Source organism: Polistes canadensis, unplaced genomic scaffold (assembly GCF_001313835.1).
Source record: "Polistes canadensis isolate GaletaPanama2010 unplaced genomic scaffold, ASM131383v1 scaffold_46, whole genome shotgun sequence".
Classification (NCBI taxonomy): Eukaryota; Metazoa; Arthropoda; class Insecta; order Hymenoptera; family Vespidae; genus Polistes; species Polistes canadensis.
Genome location: NW_014569593.1, coordinates 260,461 through 273,032, shown reverse-complemented (window position 1 = coordinate 273,032; position 12,572 = coordinate 260,461).

The following is a 12,572-nucleotide window of genomic DNA, read 5'->3' as shown; positions in this document are numbered from 1 at the left end:
ATAATACCTCGGAGTTGAGGATGTCGTTCGTTCGTTCGTTCCTTCCGATAAAATCACAAAAGGTATATACTTGAGTATATATATATATATATATATATATATATATATATATATATAGTTGAGAGGGTAGACACGTTTCGATAGTACTTACGAAAGGTCACGATAATCGCTCGATTAATTCATCCAAAATTCCTGGATCGTTAAATTTGTATAGAACGGGTCCTTATATACGTATATTTCGAAATTTAATTTATATAATAAATCACAAAACAATAATAGTAGAATAAGAATAAGAAGAAGAAGAAAGAAAAAAATAAGAAATATAACGGGAGTCAAATTGAAAGCTCGTACCTGTTAAAAAACATATATTTTCCAGTATCTAAAAGAGCTCGATCGGTTGAAAATCGGTAGAATGTTTTATCCGCGTGAAACGATAGATACCCTACGACGTAATAAAATTCACGTCTGAGAATTCTTTGGAATAGTAGAGGGGAGGAGAGGAGAAGAAAGAAAAAAAAAAGGAGAAATGACGTTTCCTCGAGTCACCCAAAGAAATAAGAGAAAGAAGATGAATAACGGGGTGTCTCACGTATTTCACATATATACACATACATATGTATACATCCGTTTTATCGAGCTACCGAGCAAAGACGTTTCGAAATCCCGTTTCTCGTACGAAATGCGAATGCATCCCTCGATTTCTATCTTCCAATCCATTCGTAAGGAAGGAAATAAATTTTCTATCCTGTCTATTCTCGCTAGGAGATGTATGTAGGTAGAAAGTAACGGGACAGTGTGTGCATGCAGGGTTCTGCTACGTTAAGTTTGCACACGAATCGAAACACGTCATAAGTTGAATTGCATGCACGTATGTATCCTATGTATGTATCTATGTACAACAATGGTATGTACGAGGGAGAGAAATAGGATGAGATAGATAAATATAAACGAGTAGATGACACAGAAACGAACAGAGAGAACTGTTCATGGACTCATTCGAAAAGCTATTTAATTTGTTTCCTAGAGTGTCGTTGGCTTACTATCGACCATTACGATAGAGAAGAGAATAGAAGAGGAGAGAAAGGATAGCCAGTAGGATTTATGCGTGGTCAGATTATCTTCCAGATAAAACCAGATATTCGGATAACCGTTGGCACTCGAAATGGGGACTATTACCGGAAGATCTAATTCATCGAGCATCGACCTATTTAACGTTCCTTCCATCATTCCTCCCTCCCACCCTTCTTCACGTTTCATGTGCCAAAGAAAAAAGACAAACTTTTCTAATCGTTTCATTGATTTTTCCATTATTTTCTACCAACTGCCCCAGTCTGTTGTCCACCCTCGTACTACAAGATGAATCGTCTAGGTCAGCACAACTTCCTGAAATAAAACGACTAGGCGTAACCAAAACAACAACGTTCATTGATGAGACAATGGTTACAGGATTAACACGTTCCTAAAGTTCATCTTACAGCTCGAATTTCAAAAAGGAAACGTTTATTGTACACGCAAAGAATTATTATCTCTCTCTCTCTCTCTCTCTCTCCCTCTTTTGACAAAACACGTGCACGGTAAGCAACCAAAACACGTGTAATCCAACCTAGCCTCCTGTTACAACATTCATTTGATCATTTTATGCATTTTTCCTCTTGCTAAGCTGATATTACCCTTGAGTCAGTCACGTTAAACTCTTATAACTTTTATACTACCTCTCATTTCTCTTTTTTCCCTTTTCCTCATACTTCTTATCGTGAGTCAGAAAACAACGCAACAGTCGGTCACACGACGAGAATAAGAAAAGAAAAGAAAAGAAAAGAAAAAAAAAAAAAGGAAAAAAGAAAAAGGGGGGAGCCGCCTTGCTCGCGTATCACCTTTATACTCGTCGTAGGCTCGCGAGTTATTTATTTTTATGGGCTTTTCCCTAGCGTTCCCTCCTTCGCGAAACTCCTACAGGATTCGGACCCTACGTTGCTAGCTAAAAAGAAAGAAAACGAGAGAAAGAGAATGAAAGGATAAGAGAATGAGAAAGAGAGGAAGAGGGGTAGAGGGGATAGAGGGGAAAACGACCGTATTCTAGTGGAAACCCTCGCCGGGAGAATCCCTGTAGCCGGTTAATGGCGCTACGGAGTTGCCATGGCGACGAAACCCCATGGAACAAGCGGCGCTACCAACTCCACCGCGCCCACTGGAAAGCCCCATCCATTCTGGAAAAACATTATAAGAACGGTACGAGTCGAGTTCTCGTCGTAGTCGTAGTCATAGTCGTCACTCGCTTTCTCTATCGAAACTCGCAGTCTCAGCTGCGAGGAGCACGTGCGAAGCGATTGTCGAAAAAGGGAGAGAAAATTTGGGAGGGGGAGGGGGTCGGTGGGAAGGGAGGGAGGAGGGAAGGAAGGAAGGTGGTTGTTTTCGCGGATAAGGGAGGCTGAGGGGTGTGACCAAGGATAAGGGTGAGAGAGAGAAAGAAAGAGAGAAAGAACTATCGGTTTTTCACGATGACGATGAAAGTCATAAAAGATTTCCACTCGCGCGTATGAAAGATCTAATATTATTTTTCTTTTTTTTTTTTTTTTGTTTTACATATTTGTATATTGTATATTATATATTTTTTTTCTCACTTTTGGACAAGACGCCATAATAAATAAGCGTCTAATTTTTGACCATCGCCATCGACTGGATGGAATTCATCAAAGAAGGTGGAGGAGAGGAAGTTGAAGAGGTTGAAACTTCGTAAAGATTCTTAAGTACGAACTTTTCTTCTTCCTTTTTTGTCCGAACCTTTATAATATACACGACGATGATAGTAGTAGTAGTAGTAGTAGTAGTAGAGTACGCCGTTCCGACAGTAACTTCCGACGACGTTAAAATTCAAAGATCGATCTTACAGTCTCGTTATCTGCGAGATTCTTTTTTTACCTTTTTTTTTTCTGTTTTTTAATTTTTCCGTACTTAGTCGCAATATTTCGCATATTTTTCGTCGAAAAGAAGATTAATTTTAGATAAGTATTGATTAGTTTAGTTCGCGATTCGAAGAATTGTTTTTTTATAATTCGATATAACTCGACTTGATAATGAATTTAATCATTTTTCACGTTTTAAAGTGAAATAATACATTGAGAGAAAACGTTGCGGCTGACCGTAAAAACCCTTTGCGGCTGACTCGCGCGTCAAAACATCGGCCAATTAACCCTCGAGGGGATTTAAAGGTAACGAGTGGAAGGAGTGAAAGAACTTAGGAACGTAGACTGGCATACGTACGTAGAGTATACATATAGAAATTCATCGAGGGGGTGTCAGAGGGTGGGTCGGTAAACTACCCAAGGGACCCCCATCGTGGGTTACTGAGAGACCGCGAGGGAATTACCAAGGATTACATGAAAATTCTATTATCGTCTTATACCGTTGAACCCAACCCCCCCTTCTTCTTCTTTACTTTCATGAGCTGAAATCGGGCTAATGTTACGAATCAATTTTACGGTGTACGAGGTTACCACATCTGTTCCCTATTTCGTACTTCAACGTAGAATCTAACTTACTCACAAATGCATTCTAACATATAACGGATACTTTTTATAAGAGATATATACCAGAATATTTTTCCTCGTTGATATTGCCTGACATAAGTTCAATCTTTTCGAGAGAAATTGATGAGAAACTCGTGAGAATAACGCAAACGGGGGAATCATCATCATCGGTACTTGCAATCTTGCGATTATTGACGTTCCACAATGAATTAATAGCCGATCGTCCGAGTTCATGCACATATATTGTACATACATACATGCATACATAAATATATACATCGAGAGAGTAAGTATATATACCTTACTAATACTGATTTCAATGTATAGAGGTGTATACGTTTGTATCTACTATACGTGTATGCCAGTTTATAAGGGGTGCGGTCGAGGGCTGGAAATGTGGCGAGTGCTTGCAGTACGAACTCGCCGCAGCCAATTACCGTTCCGTCATTAATCCGATTAATCGTGGATCATGCGAAAAGTCTATTATCGCCTTACAACGTGTACGACGTATTTTAATGGAATCACATGCGCGTCAAGTGAAACGCGATTTTGATTTAGTCGATAAGCCGAACTTTGGGGGCTCTTACACTCTACTACCCCCTGTATGCATTCTAATCTAACGTAAATTAACATGTCTCTCTCTCTCTCTCTCTCTCTTTCTCTCTCTTTCTCTCCGTTTTAATATCGATTCGTTTGTTGATAATTCGACTGTTTAAATAATAGTTTAAATAATTCGTAAACTTTTGATCGTAACATTTATAACCAATTATTACAAAAGTAAGACGAAACGAGACGATATCGTTCGTTCGAAAAGTTTATCTTAATCTCGGGCTAGAAATCGATCGAATCGAGAAATCTAGGATACAATTTGCAAACCAATTAGCTCTGGTTCACGAAACATTGAACGTGTTGACCCGTCCAAGGTGTCGTAGAAACTCCATATTTTCCAACAATTACCTAGCGCGATGGTGGTTACACACGCGTCTAAAACACATCTACCACATACACTAACACACACACTAACAAGTGTTTCTCTACGTTGATACGATATCGTAGAGGATTCGGGTAAACGCGACGATCGACGGTATAGTAGCCAAGGGCTGCTGAACGTGTGCCGAACGATCGGCAGTGGTGGTGGCTGCCCACAGCCAATTACCCTTCTCTCATTAACCGTGTAATAATCGTCGTCGTCGTCGTCGTCCTGGTGCATCCTATCTTTCTGTCTCTCTCACCCTAATATTCAACATCTATATATATATCTACGGGTATAATAGATACGTTTCTCTTTGTCTTGCAATTAGTGAAAATCTAAAACGAGATAGAAAGAGAGAGAGGAATATATAGTCTACACGATCATTCGCAAAAACATGGGAAGGGTTGGGTGGGGGGGGGTGAGGGTGAGAAATATAACTCATTCGTGAATATGCATACGTTGGAAAGAAGCACGGTTAGTAATCGTGTTAATTATCGTACCCAAGTTCGGAGTTTGAGTAGGGAAGTAGCGGTGGGGGGGTGGAGGTTGCGCGACAATACCGAACGACAAGAACAACGCATAGTAATTTAATCGTTGAATTAATCACAACAGGACGAAAATTGTTCGTTCTCGTTCTCTCTCTCTTGTTCGTTCTCATTCTCTCTCGTTCTCACTCTGGCTTTTACCTAGCTAGGTATATACGTGCTAATATTACGTGATAATATTGCGTGCTACCTGGATCGTACGGATACGATCGAGCGTGAAACTATTTATTCGCGTCATGAAACTTTAATTGTATAATATTTCCCCACAATACCCACCACCCCAACCCCCACTACTCAACCCCCCGGTAAAATATTAAACACTCGACTCTACTTTCAGACACTTTTAAATGAAACAAAAATGTACGTATTTATTAACGATATTCAATATTCTCGGAACTTTTTAATTCCATTTCTCATTTTTTCTTTCTTTCTCATTAATTTTTCTTTTATTTTTCATCGAGTATCGATAACAATGAAGTATCAAGCCCTCTTTTCTCTTTAACTAACGTACGAATGGTTAATTAATTGTCAATGAACAAATTATCGAAATTATTGGATACTCTTTGCCAAGAGAGAATGAAACTTTTCCAAAGGACGAACTTGTTTGACCATTTCACTGCTACAAACCGTGCTATTTAATCTATCACCTATATATACACTAATATACACGCGTCTATACACGTAAGTACGTATATGTATATTTTTACACGTGCAAAAAAAATATTCCGCGTTTTGTATTAAAAAGAAAAAGAAAAAGAAAAAAACGCGAGAGAGAGAGAGAGAGAGAGAGAGAGAGAGAGTTATTCATTCGTAAATTCGTTTTACTTTATTAAGGAAAAATTACATTTTCCATATCACAATGGAACGTGTGCCGGATTATTCTTCTTTAATTTCATAAAAAAAAAAAAAAAAAAAAGAAAAAGAAAGAAAGATAGAAAGAATGAATGAAAGGAAGGAGGAAGAAAAGGGGGAAGAATATAAAACCGGGTTGATTATTTTTACAAATAAAATGACAGTCACGTTAGAGAAAAAAGTCATATAATAGATGGTGATGTTTATTTTACTCTTATGGGGTGGCGCGTGCAACTACGAATGGAATATACATGAGAAGAGTGAAAAGGTATGCGAAGGGTAGTTTGCTAGGTGCAAGCCCGTTCTTCCTACGAACCTCCTCGGTTATGCCAACGCGTAGTAACAGTCATCGAGGACGAGAAACCTATTCGCATGGATGCGTCCCTTGAGGGCGAGTTCTTCCCTATGTAGAAACCCGTTTCACGATGGCCCTTCATTTCGTACTACTTACTTACTTACGTTCTAGGCCTTTCAACAGGCCTTCAAATTTTTTTCAACGGACATGATCTCACGATAATTTGCAAAATCTTTAAACAAAAATGGAATCAATTTTTTTCAATTATTTTATTGTTGATACGTTAACAAATGAAAATTTTCTTTTAATCGATTATTCTTTTGATCATTAATTCATTACTTTTTTTGTTTAATTAAGTAAATTCCAAGGTTTCCACTGAATCGTACTAATGACATCATTTCAAGGAATATTCATTAAATTCTTGGGACAAGTAGTAAATTGTATTATATTTTTTTTTATATAAAACGTACTGAGCAGATCTAAAAATAAAAAAAAATGACTGCATACTTCGGTGCATATCTAAAATATTAATTTTATCATACCATTTATATTAATTACACGATGGTATTTCATATATTTAAATAAATATATGAAATAATTCTGTAAAGAAAATTTGTAATCAAACATAATGAATATCTAAAAATACAAAAGTTGAATACTATCAAATGACACAATTCTTCGTATGTGCAATATAGTCCCGTTTAGAAATAAATATCCCTAAACTTTTTATATAGGTAATAAAATCGTTAAAAAGAAATTCTATGCTTGGATTTGATTAGGAAAAAGAAATATCGAAGATTGTAAAAAAGTATAACGATAGCATATTGACGTTTCTTCGATGAATGTACGTACTATGGTTTTACGCGTACGTGATATATACTACATGTACATATTTGAAATGGCTATTCGATGATTTAATAGTGCTTTGACTCTCCCTCTGAACTGAAGTAACGACGTGAAGTAATGCGTTTCGACACGGATGGCGTCATCGTTTTTGTTACAGGCCCGGCATCAAAGGCTCTCTTGAAAGATGTTTAGGCTTCGAAAGTAGAAACCGGTCACGTTCCATGATATATTCGAGGTATTTTTATTTTCTTTATACAATCGGACCCGTCTTTTCAACGAGGCAAAAATGATTAGGTCGATCAAATGATTACCGATCAAATTTCGTTTAATGGAAAATAATCACGCGATATCAAATCCTTACGAATGTTTATTCTCACAATCTTTTTATTTCTATTTCTATTGTTTTGTCGTAGCACGTTCCATCATTTTTTGTTTTTTTTTTTTTTTCTTTGGATTAATTAGTTATATTATAAAATATTTCATTATATTGATCCTATTTAACTGTGAGTTTTTTGTTTTTAGGATCATCACTAATGTCCATCGTTGTACACCCCGAGTGTGTTAATATTATTATTAAAAGATATTTATTTATTATTTATCAAACGAAGAAAAATGTTGCTTATTGAAAGAAAAATAATCAAGATTATTTATTCGCATTCTGTTGTCACTTTTTTAAAGTTAATATCTCGAGTAAAAAGTTTCTTCGTATTTGTCTGGTAATTAACTTTAGATTTGCATAAATTTGGTAATGTGAATCAGATTTGGCAGTACTTTTGTACGTTTGAAAGCTAAAATATTATAGAATAATAATTAATAAAAAAAAGATTGTTATGTTTGTTCATACGGTGAAAAATTATTACGTCTTGAAAATGAGCGAAGTCAATTTTCGATAAAAAAAAAGTGGAAAAAACTTTTTACCCAATTCGATATTACAAATGAATTATTTCCAAATAGGTACCTACGTTTATAAAATTTACGAATTCCATCTGTGAAAAGAAAAAAAAAAAAAAATAGAAAACAAAAGAAAAATATCGGCTACAATTATTGTCAAACAAACAAACAAACAAACGATTGTGCACAAAAAGAACGGAATGCTAGATAAATCGTTATAAATCATTATTCCTGAAAGAATAGCAAAAAATGATCTGAAAAAACTTTAACACAGACCTAATATTTCACTAGAACGCTTAACTCGAGAAGAAGAATCGTCTGTCGTTGATCGGATATACGGTCACTCAGGTTCGCATACTCGCTTTCAGTATCGGCTTTCCTATAACACTTTGTTCTCTCTCTCTCTCTCTCTCTTTCTCTCTCTCTTTCTCTCTCTCTTTCTCTCAGTCTACCCTTACCCCTCCACCCTCTCTTCATTGGAAAGTTCGAGCCCTCGAAGCCGCAGATTGATGCGTCGAATTATATTTGTCGCATGGCACAGCTGCTGTCTAAATTATACGCTACATTTAGTCGGACAACCCCTGGCACCCTTTCTATCCCCCCTTTTTATCCTCCTCCTCCTCTTCCTCTACCCTTCCACCCCCTCCTCATCCTCCTCTTTCTCTTAACGTCGCGTACAGTTAGGCGCATAGTCCCTCTCATTGGCTTTGATGTACTCCGAGAAGACTCTTGGGAGTCGATGAATTTTATTCCACCTTTGCGGTCGTCGAAACAGAGAAAGAAAGAGAGAGAGAGAGAGAGAGAGAGAGTTTGACAAAGGGGAGAAAGTAGATATTGCATTATTATTAATCTTTTTCTAACGAATGTTCAAATGAAGAAACAAGAAATATAGAAAATGTTCTCGTTATTTGTTACACCTATTGGCAATACGATTTATGAACTTTGCCCGAGGTCAAAATACTAAAAATGCATCAAACAACCTTCTTGGATTCTGTATGAGATATACTTTAAAAGAAATTCTGGTAACGTTCCTATCCAGATTTACATTAAATTTGAAAGACCCTCTCACCCCCAATGTGGTTTCTTCGTTTGTGCTTTGCGTATCAAACGTTTCGAAGAATTCCGACGAAATTTGCATGACAAACGACACGGTGGTTGTATTACTCTCCTCCCCCTTGCTTTCATTAATTTATTTTTCATAAGATAATTGATGCGCGGAAATTCATGGCACGGATATCTTTTTTATGTAAAACAATGTATGCATCGCGATCGTAAATGTTAAGTAAACGTTCGGTTTCTTGAATTTACGTTGGAAAATTATATCTTCGTTTTATCTAAATGTTTCAATGGAATTAAGTTAACTATTCGATCAATCTTAATGTTAATTCCACTTTCATCCTAATGGGTAATTTTCTCATTCTCAACTAGAACCATTAATTTTCGGTAAGATTTTGGGTTCGATAACTGGGAAAATAGGATGCAATACATAATTCCTAGCGATATCGTAACAAGTATCCTAGAATTATATAATACATATATGTGAATTACGTTTGAAAATTATTATCTTGGTAACATTCAAATCGTCGAACGAATATTTATTTTAAATATTACACTTTTTAATGAATTTTCTTTAAAAATATTTCATTTAAAATATTAATAAAATGAAAACGATTATTCTTATTCGAATTTTGGTTGTTGTGCTATTTATTTAACTCTTTTTTCCAGAGACGAGCAACATGTTTTCGTAATCTTCTCGGATGGAAAACAGATAACAGTTTTATTCATTTAGTTTACAGTATATACCTTCGATGCAAGCACACGAGTGATTAAGTTTCAGTGGGTGGAGTGAAAAGAGCGTCATCAATAACAACACGTTGACCGATGAAGAGGTTACACCGATGACACGTTGTTTACGAACAAGAAGAGGGTGTCGATAGATAACGAGACAACGAACCGAATACAAACATGTACAATTCTCGGTTCAGATATTCCTTCTTCTTCATCTTCCTCTTCTTCTTCTCTTCTTTTGAACGTGCACATTTTATAATAAATTTGTATTCAACATTTTTCCACAGGTAGACTTTTAAAGAAGTTTTTTTTTATATACAGAAAATATATTAAATCAATAATTGATTCATCAATATTTTAATAAGTAAAAATTTCTATTTTCTTTTTTTGTTTTTTTTTAATTTAAAATAGAGTAAAATTAAAATAAATGATATGCTATTTACTGTTACAATGATTACATACGATGTTTATAGAGCAAACGTTCTAATTACAACTATCACAGTGCAGTTTAGAAACAAGGTTGATTTTATTTGATCGTAAATAGCAACGGTTGCACTTTACTGTTAGTGCTGATGAATAGAATACTCTGTTCTCTTCTTTTCTGTCGTTTAAAATTTCATTCATTACAGATATACGAGTTGCAGTAATTCTCTCTTTTTCTACGAATGGTAGTAAAATATATGTGGTGTTAATAAATTTGTTACGATATCCGGAATAAATAGTATTTTTTCAAACAATAGCCTGTTAGAATTTCAGTTTAAGTGCATATATGTACAAATAATGAATACATCTATTCCTAGTATTAACATCAATAAAGTTTTGAAATGATGACATTGGTCAATAGTTAATTTTATTGCATATATACATCCTTAGTTTAATTCTAAAATACTTTAAATTAAATTTTTATTATCCAATATCTATAATTATTGTATATAATATTTTTTAGATATAATTATATTAATAATAACATTTAATTATGTATGTTGAATAATTCGAAGAATTTAAAAAGCTGTTCTACCCTTTGCATTTTTTTTTATTTAAAAAATTGTAAATTTATTATAAAACATTTTTCTCTCTTGAAAAATAGGTGCACCTATCTTCCAATATAATGCAATATAAAAGTTTGTAGAAAATTACTTTCCTCAGGGTTTGTTTTTCATTATATAAAATAATGAAAAAAGAAAAACCTTCAGAGAAACTTACATTTTGATAAAGATTAAAGACGATCTACGATAATAAAAACATTCTCAAAAAATTATCATCGTCGTCGTCGTTGTCATCGTGATTGTTATTCAAACGTGCATCTCCTTTATTTCATATCGAGATTAACCTCTCTTTCTACCTGTCCGGGGCTCGTACTCGACGCGTACTAAAAACCTTTGAAAAATAAATAAGCACAGGTTATATAACGCTACCCCACACATTTTATCGTTCATCCGTTAATGCATAGTTGGTTTTTCGCGTACGCACACGAATACATATATATATATATGCTAACGTATATACAACTACAGCTCGATAAAATTGCAACCAACGATGTTGCATTTTTTCCGTGACTATGTACGCATTGCAATATATTTTTTTTTTTTTTTTTTTTTTGTTTTTTTTTTTTCTTTCAATCAGTACGAAACAGAGGAAGAATGATGAGCGAGAGAGAGAGAAGAAGAAGAAGATTCATAGCTTTATTATGAAATTGTTTCATGTTGGAATGGCGGATTCATTATCCTGCGTCGTGTTATTTTTCCCCTTAGTCAGTATCGTCGTCATGGTAGTCGCAAATATAATAACTATCAAAAATATTCGGAAATTAAAGTATGACTGGCATCGTGTGATCTAATTATAAATGAAATTAAATATTTAAACACAACAAGTTGTGAGCATTGATTATTTGCCTTGACGATAAAATTTGTATAAAAATTCTAAAAGATGAGATAATTGCTTTGATCTGCGAAAGGGTTTTTACATTGCATAAGAAAAATTATTGAACGAAATTAAATTATAATTTGTAATACGAGAGAATAATTTTAGAGAATTACTGTATAATTGGATTAATAATACAAGAAATAAATGGAAATAATACTACGTATAGAAGAGCTGAAAAGTTCAGAATCTAGTATGTGAAAGAATGTAATAGAATTGTACCTGTTATTTCGTACATTGTAGATAATTATTTATTGTTCCGTGTAGTACCTGTAAAAAATATACGAATTATTAAAAAACATTATAAGGTAATTAGTTTCTGTATATTAAATGGATAAAAGGAACCAAAAAAAAAGGAATAAGAATATGATATTAATTAAGGATTTAAAAGAAACTAATTACAATTATAATGTTTATGGTAAGCGGTCTTTGGCTGGATTTTACTTGCAGTGGAACGTATATCATATAAAATATGTTAAACATTATACTGAAAGTAAAATACCATTGCCCAGGTCTAACCACGAGGAGGTAACCGCTTCCGAAGACCCACGAGGGATGTGCATCCTAAAGATGTTCACATCCGAAAAAAATTAAACGAAAGAAAATTATTTAACTAAAAACGTTTTTTAAGAAATCTAACTCTTAGACCCCACCCCAAGAGTTTCACCTATTCGCAAGTAATACGTTTACGTGTCGAAGTCTAACAAGGAACTGATTCAAAACAATATAAGTTATCGGTAAATTTTATGTTTATATATTGGCTCAGTAACGAAATCAAGTTTTAAAAAAGTCATCTAAAAACATAAAAGACAAATATATCAAAATTATTTTTTTATTAAAAATACGTTAATAGGTAATGTAATATTTCAACCAATATATATATATGTTAAAACACACTGAAATATAAAAAGAGTGTATTAGATTATCAAAATAAT